The sequence below is a fragment of the Lynx canadensis genome, chromosome C1 (assembly GCF_007474595.2).
Source record: "Lynx canadensis isolate LIC74 chromosome C1, mLynCan4.pri.v2, whole genome shotgun sequence".
In the NCBI taxonomy this organism is placed as follows: Eukaryota; Metazoa; Chordata; class Mammalia; order Carnivora; family Felidae; genus Lynx; species Lynx canadensis.
The window spans coordinates 213,362,255-213,375,135 of NC_044310.1; the positions used below are offsets into that span (position 1 = coordinate 213,362,255).

At 42.5% G+C, this 12,881-nt stretch overlaps 1 protein-coding gene across 4 annotated transcripts in view; it reads left to right on the plus strand.

Annotated features, from left to right (window-relative positions):
• Nucleotides 1-956: 956 nt before the first annotated feature.
• DIS3L2 (DIS3 like 3'-5' exoribonuclease 2) overlaps nucleotides 957-12,881 on the plus strand; it is a 350,877-nt gene continuing 338,952 nt past the window's right edge. For 2 of the 4 annotated variants that reach the window (XM_030324128.1, XM_030324127.1), the window contains exon 1: nucleotides 957-1,246. The gene's annotated coding sequence lies outside the window, so the exon portion shown is untranslated. Of the gene's footprint in view, nucleotides 1,247-1,339; nucleotides 1,825-12,881 lie in introns of those variants that run through there. The other 2 variants (XM_030324126.1, XM_030324131.1) reach the window with 2 other exon arrangements.

Consider the following 12,881-nt stretch of genomic DNA (forward strand, 5'->3'; position numbering starts at 1 on the left):
GAAGAATCCCGAAATTTACAAATACTTTAAAAAACATTAAGGCATTCAGGAACAATTTAATGTATTTCTTTTCCTTGTCTTAATGTGGAGCACATGGTGGTGGACTCCTTCACTACACAGATCCAAGGTACTGTCGACTTTGACGCCCTATTCCTGAATTTGATTTTTTAGGGTCACCACTAGGCACTTGATCTTCACAGCATTTGACACTGGTGACCACCTCCTTACTGGAATTCTTTCCTCTCCCACGGTCTTCTCAGCAGTCCTTCAACCAAACATTCTAATTTTTGTTTTGTTTTTTTTTAGTATTTTATTTTTAAGTAATTTCTACACCCCTAGTGGGGTTCAAACTTAAAACCCCAAGATCAACAGTCACATGCTCTACCGACTGAACCAGCCAGGTGCCCCTTTCAAGGAACATTCTGAATGCTCTTTGGAGGTTCCTGTTCCTTTGTTCACAACATGAAAACATCATGTTGATGTTTTCTGGGCTCCATTCTTTCCTCTCTACGCACTTCCCTGGGCAGGCCACACTGACCTTTCAGTCGGTGTCTCAAACGAGCCTACTCTCGTACCTGAAACACTCCTCCTTACCCTTTTACTTGCTTGAAGTAACCTTTTCCCTACCCGTGTCCGGGTAGGCTTCCACAGCTTCCCATACTTAGCCCACCCAGGTAAGCTGTATCTGTCTGCCCGCGCTCCCACCAGTCTGCACATTCTGGCGGCAGGGACCCCGCCTGGATTGCCCATCCCTGCATCTCCAGTGTCAGTCCTGCCCCGAGCCTTGAGCAGGTGTCCAACAACCCAAGTATCTAGTAAACGAAAGAAGAGTAAAGCCCTGTGCCAGGAAAGGACGGGCGTGGCTACATCCGGGGGGCCTAGAAGCAGGGGCGCGAACCCGGGCTGGGAGGGCTCCCGCGCAAGGGGCGGGAGGGCTCCCGCAGCTGACTGCTCTCGAGCAGGGGCCGCGGCGGCCGGGGTCGCCCAGCTAGAGCCACCGGCTACAGTTCATCGCCCCCGCGAGGCGAGGCCACAGAAGTCGCGTTGGCCCTTCGCCAACTCCTGCCACCTCCACCGCAGAGGAACGACGGCCGACCACCGTCTCCGACGCGCTCTCGAGGCGCGAGGCGTTCTTGGCCCCGTCCGGCCACCGTTGCTTTCTATACAGCGGCGCCCCTGACCCGGAAGAGTATTCTCCCTTAGCAAACTGCGGGACCGCGGCGGCGCCAGCCTCCCGGGAGCGACGGTGAGGCCTCCCCGCCCCCGCTCCGCGCCGCCCCACCCGCGACCCTTTCCCTGGACCGGCACGGGTCTGACCTGCCACGTCTCCGCAGCGCTTAGCGGGGTACCTGCGGCGCCGTCCGGGCGAGCGCCTCCGCCTCGGGCATCGCTTCTCCGGTTCCGGCGTCGCCCACTGCCCACCACACGCCCCCCCTCTCCCACGCTCCCGGCCGACAGGGCCTGTCAGGCCCGGCTCCTCGCGCGGTGTCCGCCGGCACCTCTCTCGTAGCCCCGTTAGGGGCGCGGATAAGAAAACCAGAATTAAGCAAGCCTGTTGCTGTAGAGAGGACGCTTCCCGAGGCTCGGGTCACCTGTGACGCGTTCTTATGGGTCCAGATACAGGTGTTTGGGACTGCAGGGATGGAACCCTGAGGAGCCGGGAATGGCATCCGCTTAATTAGAATGCTTGATGTTTGCCTGCTGCTTTGCGCTTTCCAAAGCGATGTCTTTTATCTGCTTTGTTGATCGTGGAGGCTCTTGTAATTGAATATTTTCAACTGATCGTTTCCCGAGGATTAGGTTTCCTGTTTTTAGTGATGTGCGGTTAGTATTATGTAGCTTAGATTTTGTCTTCCAATTTTCTACGGAAGGAACTCTCCCTGGGACTGATTACCTTTGGGAAAAATTTCAAGTGAATTTTGCTACGTTGAAAAAAGTAGGGGCAGGTGTTGTTAATATCTCTGATTTGCATTTGAAAAGACACAGTGATACTGAAAACCTCCCTTTATTGAGTTTGTAGGTGTGGTACTAAGAAACTCTAAACCTTATTTGAACATTGTTAGGTAACAATTTTATATTTAATGATGATAGAGTTAGGGGCGCCTAGGTGGCTCAGTCAGTTGAGTGACTTTAGCTCAGGTCACGATCTCAGGATGGTTGGCTTCCAGGCCGACATCGGGCTCTGTGCTGACAGCTCAGAGTCTGGAGCCTGCTTCACATTCTGTGTCTCCCTCTCTCTCTGCCCCTCCCCCCTCTCTCTTTCTCAAAAATAAACAAACATTAATGATGAAAGAGTTAAAGCAGGCATGCGAACAATTTTCGGGAATGACATTTGGGAATAAAAGTGCAGGAATTTCGATAGCAAAATCCATTAATCAGCACGGTATAGTGTTTAACCAGCACGCCCAGTGTTCTAGGTACCTGAAAGGATACAAAATAAGAGACTGTACACATTAAGTTATTGGAAAAACTACAAAATAGCATTTGTTTGAATACAGAATCAGAGGACAGAGCAGTATGGGCTGCAGTTTTCTGTAACATGTTTATGGATTATATCTCTAAAGTATAGGTACAATTTGTGTTTGTATTGGAGGGGACAGGGAATCCTAACAGTTTCGTATGTTAAGTGTGCGCGTGACATTTTGTAGTCCTTATTTAAAGCTCTGTGGTCACTTGATTCTATTCACTCTTAGTAAAAATCAGTCTGGCGTTTTTTTCTGTTTGAGATCTAAATGAATATGGTTAATATCAGGAGGCTTTGCCACTGAAGAGATTCATCCTTTGCTTTTGTGATGGTCTTACTTTTATGTGAGACACCACAGTTTTCAGTAAAGTTAGTTACTAGTTCCTATATACTTAAGAGTTTTGTGAAATGTTGCTTTTAATATTTGACAGCTATTTCCAGAGTGCTTCCTATGTAGGAGGCATTGTATCAAGAAATACCAAAAACAGGTTACTCAACAAGGAGTAGTTTGCTTTATCTGCAGTGTATGTGGTGTGTGTTGGTATGTTTTACCCATCAGCCTTTGATGCTCAGCATTTGCGTAGGGACATAGAAGGACTGAGAAATTGATACAGGCATCTGAATTGACTTTTTTTTTTTCCCCCGTAGGAGTTGAATAGGGATTTTTGGCTTCAGTTGCTTTGGATGTCCTTCAAAGATTCATTAAGGAGACCTCTTACAGTGTTTTATTGCTTTCTTATAGTTTTAGTGGCCATTTATTCACTTTTTCAAAAGTATTTGAGTGCCTATTTGGTGTATTGTGCTTTTGTTGGAAATGGGGGAGAGTGAACACATCCGTGGCTCCTGTCTTCAGCAGATGATACCAAATAATCACACGAATGTGAAACTGCAGATTTTTTTTCTTTTCTTTTTTTGATTTAGGGAAGTCACGGGAACGACATTTGAACTAAGATCTGAAGGATGCACAGGAAAGGAAGAGGTGTTCCAGTCAGACCCAACAGCACAGCAAAGGACAGGACAGGACAGCACAGGCATTCATGGGGAGGACCGGAGATTTAGGGTACAGCTGTATGTAGAGAACAGGAAGAGTGTTGGAAGAATCTGGTGGGAGGGGGCCGGGAGAGGTGGGCCACAGGGCCTTGTAGCAGGTTGAGGAGTTCTTCTTATCTTGTCGAGTAAAGAGAAAACCTTTATACCGTTTTACTTAGAGACCTCCGCTGGATTGCAGGTGGGGATGACACGGTTACATTGTGTTTATAGAGCCTGCTTTGTATTTCTACCTTTGCTTAGTATTTGTATCGTCTTTTTCCTCATTTCCCCAACGTGCTCCCTCAGTGTTACTGTAGTTGGAGAAGCTTCCATGTCCTACCAATGAGATGCGTCCACTTTTTTTTTTTTCTTAATTGAGAGAAAAGGAATTTTAAGGATTAGTATTGGACACTAGAAGTTAGTTGATTTGAAATATTTTGCATCAGTATGACTGCTAAGGCACTAACTTCTGAGACCTGTTTCTTTTTAGTTGTTGCAATAAAAACACATAATACAAAACTTACCCTCTTAACCAGTTTTAAGTATACAGTTCAGTGATGTTAACTATATTTACACTGTTGTGTAACAGATCACTGGGACTTTTTTATCTTGGAAAACTAAAACTGTACCCAATGAACATCTTCCTGTTTCTTCCTCCAGCACCTGCCCCCCTCCCCCCCCCCCCCCCCCCCCCCCGCCCAGCTCCTAGTAGATTTGAGTTTTATTGCTCTAAATGCTTTTTGAAAGAATCATATTTGTACCACATTTTGTAGTGCTTATCTCAGAATGCCTTCAGGTCAGTTGATTTTGGGTATTGGACTGGAAACAATTTTGAGATGGTTCCATATTTTTAAGTACAAAAAAACATAACAAAGCATTTACTAGACGGGGAAGATTTGGTAAACTTTTATTTGCAGTTTTCCCATTTATCTCGGACTTTGTATTCCTGTAGTGTTGTATAAGTAGCCTTATAGAATCCAGTTTGTTTTTATTTTTTATTTATTTTTAAAAATTTTTAATATTTATTATTGAAAGATATAGAGCATGAGCATGGGATGGGCAGAGAGAGGGGGAGACACAGAATCTGAAGCAGACTCCAGCTCTGAGCTGTCAGCACAGTGCTGATGCGGGGCTCAACTCACAAACTGCAAGATCATGACCCTAGCCGAAGTTGGACGCTTAACTGACTGAGCCACCCAGGTGCCCCTAGAAGCCAGCTTTTAGAATGACCATTGAACCTTTTGAAGGTGGTTTTTTGTTTTTTTTGTTTTTTGTTTTTTTTTTGCTTTAAATGGGGAGTTGCTTTAAATGAAAGTAAAGTTCATTTTCATTCAAATATTACTGAGCACATGCACAAATCAGACTGTGGGCCTGGAATGGTTCTGTAGATCCTCTGAGGTCCAACTGTCCGTGCCATTACTGGTGACATCAGGGAGACAGCCAGATTCTTGTTGTCTTTATTAGATGGAAGGTAGTGGTGGAGCTGTGTCATAGACTCTGGTCTAAAGTTCTCTCTGGTCCAGCAAGAGAGTGGACGCAGGATTAAAATGGGAGAGATGGCTAATGTCTGGGAGAAGACAAGAGCCCCAAATAAGGGTCCTTGCTCCATATTTGTTAAGATCAGAAGGCTTACAAATGTGATGGGCGTGCACCAAGATAATGAATCTGTGAACATTAACTCATGGGCATGAGGGAAAGGAGGTTTTGAAGATATATGGTGTTAGGGGTTTGGGTCTATATAAACCAAAATCCTGTGCCAGAGGCAGATGGATGTTAAGGGTAGACCTGAGGTGCTGTGTCCTGTTTATCTTAGCCAGCCTAGGGGATAAGACAGACAGAGGATGCAACCTCAGGGTCAAAAGCCACCTTTCTTTGCTAATCAGCTCTGTTCTGGTAGCTTCACCCCTCAGTGGTCTATCACCCTTATTACCTGTTTACCTAATTGGTTCTTCCTTCCGTGGAAAGCAGCTTTCTGCTATAGTACTAAATTGGGGGGCCTTTTCACCCTGAATACCTAATCTCATATACCTTTTGCCCCCCCCCCCCCCCCCCCACCCGCCATCTTGGGGCCTCCTGCCCTGTCTATACTTATTTACCCAATCTCGTTTACCCACACTTGGGTGTGAGCATCCTATTGCTTTGTAATTCTTTTTGCCTTGTTGACCACATCAGTGCAGGCTCAGGGAATTATTCCTAAGCTTATTCCCCACAGAGCTGCTCCTTTGTGTCACATCAAGGGAGATAGAAGGATTTGATGAGAACTTTTCAGATAGCATTTTTTGGAACCAGAGCAAGAACTTGATGTCCCAGAGTTGCAATTATGAGATAACTCTCATGTTGAGACTGGAAGTGGTTGGGTTTAGTCAACTATTAGTCCAAAGAAACTTAGTTTTCTATTTTTTTTTTTCCTATGGTGGTAAAATTTACCATCTTAACCATTTTAAGCGTTCTGTTCAGTGGTATTAAATACATTCATAATGTGGAAACATCACCACCATCCATCTCCATAACTATTTTTTGTCTCATAAAACTGAAACTCTATTGCTCATTAAACAACAACTTATTCTTTCCTCTCCCCAGCCTCTGGAAACTACTGTTCTACCTCTGTCTCTATGATTTTGGGCCCTCTGAGTACCTCAGAAGTGGAATCATACAGTATTTTTTTGTGACTGGCTTATTTCATTTAGCATAATATTTATTTGTTTGTTTGTTTAAATGTTTATTTTTGAGAGAGAGACAGAGCATGAGTGGGGTAGGGGCAGAGAGAGGGAGACACAGAATCTGAAGCAGGCTTCAGGCTTCGAGCTGTTAACACAGAACCCGATGCGGAGCTCGAAATCAAACCACAAGATCATGACCTGAGCCAAAGTCAGACATTTAACCGACCCAAGCCACCCAGGCACCCCTAGCAGAATATTCTTAAGGTTCATCCATATGGTAGCATATATCAGAATTTCCTCCTTTTAATTTTTTTAAATTTAATTTAATTTAAAATATTTTTAAATATTATTTTTGAGAGAGAGAAAGATAGAGTACAAGTGGGGGAGGGGCAGAGAGAGAGGGAGACAATCCAAAGCAGGCTCCAGGCCCTGAGCTGTCAGCACAGAGCCCGACATGGGGCTTGAACCCACGAACTGTAGGATTGTGACCTGAGCCAAAGTGGGACGCTTAAACCGGCTGAGCCACCCAGGTGCCTCAGAGTTTCCTCCTATACCACATTTTGCCTATCCATCCATCTGTTGTGGACACTTGGGTTGCTTCCACGGTTTAGCTGTTGTGAATAATCCTGCTCTGAACATGAGTGTACCATCCAACTACTTTTGATTCTTTTCTTACATCCTAATACAGCTGCCTCTGGGATGCACCAGCGTGGCAGACAAGAGACAGTGTTCATACTGGCAGGGAAGGACTTTAATGTGGCACAGAGTACAGGGAAAATGTCACTCATGAAATCACCTGGGACTGATAAGGACTAATAGAGGTACCTGCCTCAGAAAAATGCCTTCTAGTTAGAAAGTTAAGAGAGGAAGGGGCTTATCATTTATGGAGCCACCTCCTCCTCCTGTGTGTCAAATAGTTCATATGCATTAGTCATTGATACCAAGTTTTGTCCAATGAGAAAGATGATTTGATTCTTGGACTGATAAGAAAATTGAGGCTCAGGAGTATACTTAAGTCGTAAGGCAGTATGTGTTAGGACCGAAGTATGGACCTGTGTCTGATTCCAAAGCCCACATTCCTTCCATGACACTGCATCATGCTACTTCTGTAAACTGTGTTCCGATATCAGCATTAATGGTGGGCATGAGAATATCAACATAATAGTGCAGGGACTATAAAGAAGAGGGCGAGTAATGAAGTAGGCTGATACAGTAGGAAGTCTTAAAAAACCTTTTAAATGAAGGAAAGTATTGTTATCTGGTAGACTGGAGAGCTTGGGGTGACCAAACCTCGAGGAGGCAGAACGTCATGCGATGCTAATTGAGGAACTCTGCTCTTGAGGTTCCTGGGCAGATTTCCTTTAATGAAATTGGATTGTTTCTCCCATTAGACTTGGATGAGAAAGAGAGGTTGGTAATGATTGCCTTCGTGCTGAGGGGTCCAGAGAGAAGCCCCAGACATTTCTCTTTAACTTCTCATTTAGAGAGCATTTCTCCACGTGGAAAATAGTTGCTTCTTTTTCTTTGCCATGGTCAGCTTTAATCCATTTTAAAGATTGAATATGAACCACAGCAGCAGTTACAATACCAAGGAAGAGATAATAGCACATTGTTATTTTTGTTTAATCCTACTTAAAATAAAGCAGCAGTTTGCATGGCTTATTATTCTTTTTAGTTCTTTTAGGTTATTTTATTATCATTTATTTTTTTTTAAAGTTTTTATTTAATTTGAGAGAGACAGAGAGAGAGAGCAGGGGAAGGGCAGAGAGAGAGAGAGAGAGAAGAAAGAAGAGAGAGAAGAGGGAGAGAATCCCAAGCAAGCTCCACACTGCCAGCACAGAGCCACAATGTGGGACTCGAACCCACAAGAGATCATGACCTGAGCTGAAAGAGACCCACTGAGTATCATGACCTGAGCTGAAACCAAGAGTCAGATGCTTAACCAACTGAGCCACCAGGCTCCCCCTTTAAGTTTTTTTAAATGAAAAATATTTGAGTTGTTCAGAGCTTTTTGCTCCAATAAGACATTTGTTTCTTTATGATTTACTGAATTTTGCTAGTTTAAATCAGTCTTTCTTAGTAGTTCGGAAATAAGGATGAGCCATGAATTTTATGACTAAAATGCACATTATTAACAGGGAATAATTTTACATGAATGAATTAGGGCCCAATTTTTATTTAAAGGATTATTGATTACTAGTTAAGACTATAGTTTTTAAAAACTGATTTACTGAGGAATAGTTGTCATATTACAAGCTGTACATATTTAAAGTATACAGTTTGAGTTAAAAAAAATTTTTTTTAAAGCTTTTTAAGTAATCTCTGTATCCAGTGTGGGGCTTGAACTCACAACTCTGAGGTCAAGAGTTGCACACTTCACTGACTGAGCCAGCCAGGTGCTCCCAGTTTGTTAAGTTTTGACATATGTATGTACTCATCATCACAAACAAGGTAGTGAATAAATCCATCACGCCCAAAGTTTTCCTTCTTGGTCCCCATCCCAGATAACCACTGATATTTCTGTCATTATTTTCATTTCCTAGTTTTCCTAGAGTTGTATGTAATGGAACCATACAGCATGTAGTTATGCTTTTTTCTCTCAGCATAATTATTTTGAGATTCACTCCCGTTTTTTAGTATATCAATAATTGATTCCTCTTTCATGCCTAGTAATATTCCTTTGTATGGATGTATCACAGATTACTAATAATTCATTTATTGATGGACATATTGGTTCTTTCCAGTTTTTAATTGGTAACAAAGAAGGCTGCTATGAACATTTGTGTACAAGTCTTTGTGTGAACATATACTTTTGTTGTTCTTTTTGTATGCTTAACTTTGAAAGAAACTGTCAAAACTTCCAAGTACTATTTGTATTCCTACCAGCAGTGTATAAGAGGTCCACTCCCTTGGGCGCCTGGGTGGTTCAGTCGGTTAAGCATCTGGCTCTTGATTTTGGCTCAGGTCATGATCTCACTGTCTGTGGGGTTGAGCCCTGCGGTGGGCTTGGTGCTGGCCATGGATCCTGCTTAAGATTCTCTGTCTCTCTCACTGTCTCCCTCTTCCCCCACCCGTCTGCCACTCCCCGACTTTTGCGCACTCTCTCAAATAAACAAACTTAAAAATAAAGCAAACTTAAAAAAAAAAAAGTTCACTTCCCTCCACATTCTTGTTAACACTTGGTATGCCAGTCTTTTCAACTTCAGACATTCTAATAGATGTGTAGTGGTATTTCATTGTGGTCTGGATTTGTATTTCTCTAATGACGGGTGATTGCTGAATATCTTTTCATGAACTTATTTGCTATTCACATAGCTTCTTTGGTAAGTGTCTGTTTTATTTTTTTATTTTTGTTTTTTTTTAAAGTTTATTTATTTTGGGTGGGGGGGGGGAGCAGAGAGAGAGAGAGAGAATCTCAAGCAGGCTCCACTCTCTCAGCACAGAGCCTGATGCGGGGCTTGAACTCACAAACCATGAGATCATATCCCTAGCCAAGATCAAGAATCAGATGCTTACCCCACTGAGTCACCCAGGAGCCCCATGTTTTGTTTTGTTTTAATGTTTATTTTTGAGAGACAGAGTGGGCATGTGTATGAGTGAGCAAGGGAGGGGCAGAGAAAGAGTGAGACAGAGGATCTGAGGTAAGTTCTGTGCTGAGGGTGGAGAGCCTGACATGGAGCTTGAATCCATGAACCGTGAGATCATGATCTGAGCTGACGTCTGATGCTTAACTGATTGAGTCACCTAGGCACCCCTGGTGAAGTGTCTGTTTAAATCTTTTGTCCATTTTTAATTGGGTTCTGTGTTTTTTATTACTGAATTTTAGAAGTTTTTAAAAATATATTCTGGATGTAAGTACTTTTTCAAATTTGCAAATATTTTCCCTTATCTCTTTTATTCTCTTTTTTTTTTTTTTTTTTAAATTTTTTTTTTCAACGTTTTTTATTTATTTTTGGGACAGAGAGAGACAGAGCATGAACGGGGGAGGGGCAGAGAGAGAGAGGGAGACACAGAATCGGAAACAGGCTCCAGGCTCTGAGCCATCAGCCCAGAGCCTGACGCGGGACTCGAACTCACGGACCGCGAGATCGTGACCTGGCTGAAGTCGGACGCTTAACCGACTGCGCCACCCAGGCGCCCTCTTTTTATTCTCTTAATGGTGTCTTTTGAAGAGCAAAAGTTTTTAATTTTGATGAAGTCCAAATTACAGTTTTTTTCTTTTGTTGCTGTTTTGTTACTTTACCTAAGAAATCTTTTCCTATTTAACATCACTGAAATATTCTCCTATTCTAGGAGTTTTTGTTAGGTTATAGACTAGGAGGTTATGTTCTAGGAGTTTTTGTTAGGTTATAGACTTAGACTATGATCCACTTTGAGTTTTAAAAAATTTTTTTGTTTTATTTTTGAGAGAGAGAGAGAGAGAGAGATTGTATGTATTGCATGTACAAGTGGGGGAGGGGCAGAGAGAGAGGAAGACAGAGAATCCTAAGCAGGCTTCAGGCCCTGAGCCATCAGAGAAGAGCCTGATGGGGGCTCGAACTCATGAACCGTGAGACCATGACCTGAGCCGAAGTCGGACACTTAACCGTCTGAGCCACCCAGGTGTCCCTTGAGTTATATTTATGTGTAGTACAAAGTATGGATTAAAGTTCTTTTTTTTATAATCTTTTTTTTGAAAAAAAAATTTTTTTATTTAAAAAAAAATTTTTTTTTCAACGTTTATTTATTTTTGGGACAGAGAGAGACAGAACATGAACGGGGGAGGGGCAGAGAGAGAGGGAGACACAGAATCGGAAACAGGCACCAGGTTCTGAGCCATCAGCCCAGAGCCCGACGCGGGGCTCGAACTCACGGACCGCGAGATCGTGACCTGGCTGAAGTCGGACGCTTAACCGACTGCGCCACCCAGGCGCCCCATCTTTTTTTTGAAATTTAAATTCAAGTTAGTTAAAGTACAGTGTAGTATTGGTTGCAGGGGTAGAACTCAGTGATTCATCACTTCTGTATAATACCCAGTGCTCATCCCAACAAGTACCATCTTTAATGCCCATCGCCCATTTGGCCCATCCCCCCATCTGCCTTCTCTCCAGCAATTCTCAGTTTGCTCTCTGTATTTAAGAATCTCTTATGGGGTGCCGGGGTGGCTCAGTTGGTTAAGCATCCGACTTTGGCTCAGGTCATGATCTTGTGGTTTGTGAGTTTAGCCCCACATCGGGCTCTTGTGCTGACAGCTTGGAGCCTGGAGCCTGCTTTGGATTCTGTGTCTCCTGCTTTCTCTGCCCCTTCCCGGCTCATGCTCTGTCTCTCAAAAATAAACAAACATTAAAAATAAATTAAAAAAAAAGAGTCTCTTACGGTTTGCCTCCTTCTGTTTTTATCTTCTTTTTCCTTCCCTTCCCCTATGTTCATCTGTTGGGTTTCTTAAATTCTATATAAGTGAAATATATGATATTTATCTTTCTCTGACTTTTTTCAGTTAGCATAATACACTCTAGTTCCATCCACATTGTTGCAAATGGCAAGATTCATTCTTTTTGATCCCCAAATAATGTTCCATTTTATACACAAACGCGCGCACGCACACACACACACACACCACATCTTTGTCCATTCATCTGTAGATGGACATTTGGTCGCTTTCCATAATTTGGCTATTGTTGATAGTGCTGCTATAATCATTAGGTCAATGTGCCCCCTTTGAATCAGCATTTTTATATCCTTTGGATAAATACCTAGTATTGTAATTGCTGGGTCATGGAGTAGTTCTATTTTTAATTTTTTGAGGAACCTCCGTACTGTTTTCCAGAGTGGCTGCACCAGTTTGTATTCTCACCAGCAGTACAGAATGTTCCCCTTTTCCACATCCTTGCCACATCTGTTGTTTCCTGAGTTGTTTGTTTTAGCCATTAATGTTCATTTTTACATATAGAATCCAATGGTTCTAGAATCATTTGTTGAAAAGACTATTCACTAAATTGCCTTCTGCATAGGTTGGAAATCTACTTATACGTGTTGTTCTATTTCTGGACTCCCTTTTCTGTTCCATTGATCTATTGTCTTGATGCCAATACTACATTGTTTAGATTACTATAGTTTTATAATAGGACTTGAAGTAAGCTTTGCTGCTCTTTTTCCAGATTTTGGCTCTTAAAGGTTTTTTCATTTCTATATTAATTTTAGAATCAGCTTTGTCAACTTTTCCAGAGTCTGCCTGGAATTTGAGATTGTATTGTATTTATAGATTTGTTTGAGGAGAACTACCTCTTAATGATGTTGTGTCTTCCAACCCATGGACATGCTGTAGTCTCCATTTATTTAGGTTTTATTTAATTTCTCTTGAGAAAATTGTAGTTTTCACTGGGCAAATCATGTACATCTTTTGTCATGTTATCCTACATATTTCCCATGTATTTTCTTAAACAACTGTTTCTTAAACACTTATTTATTTTTGAGAGAGAGAAAGAGAGAATGTAAACAGGAGAGGGGGAGACAGAGACAGAGACACAGAGTCTGAAGCAGGCTCCAGGCCTCTGAGATGTCAGCACAGAGCCTGATGTGGGGCTCAGACTCACGAGCTGAAGTTGGACGCTCAACTGACTGAGCCACCCCAGGCGCCCCTCATATATATTTTCTAATTATTTTCTTAAATTGAAGTATACTTGACAAATGTTACATTAGTTTCAGGTGTACAACATAGCATATTTCATATTTTTGGATGCTGTTGAAAT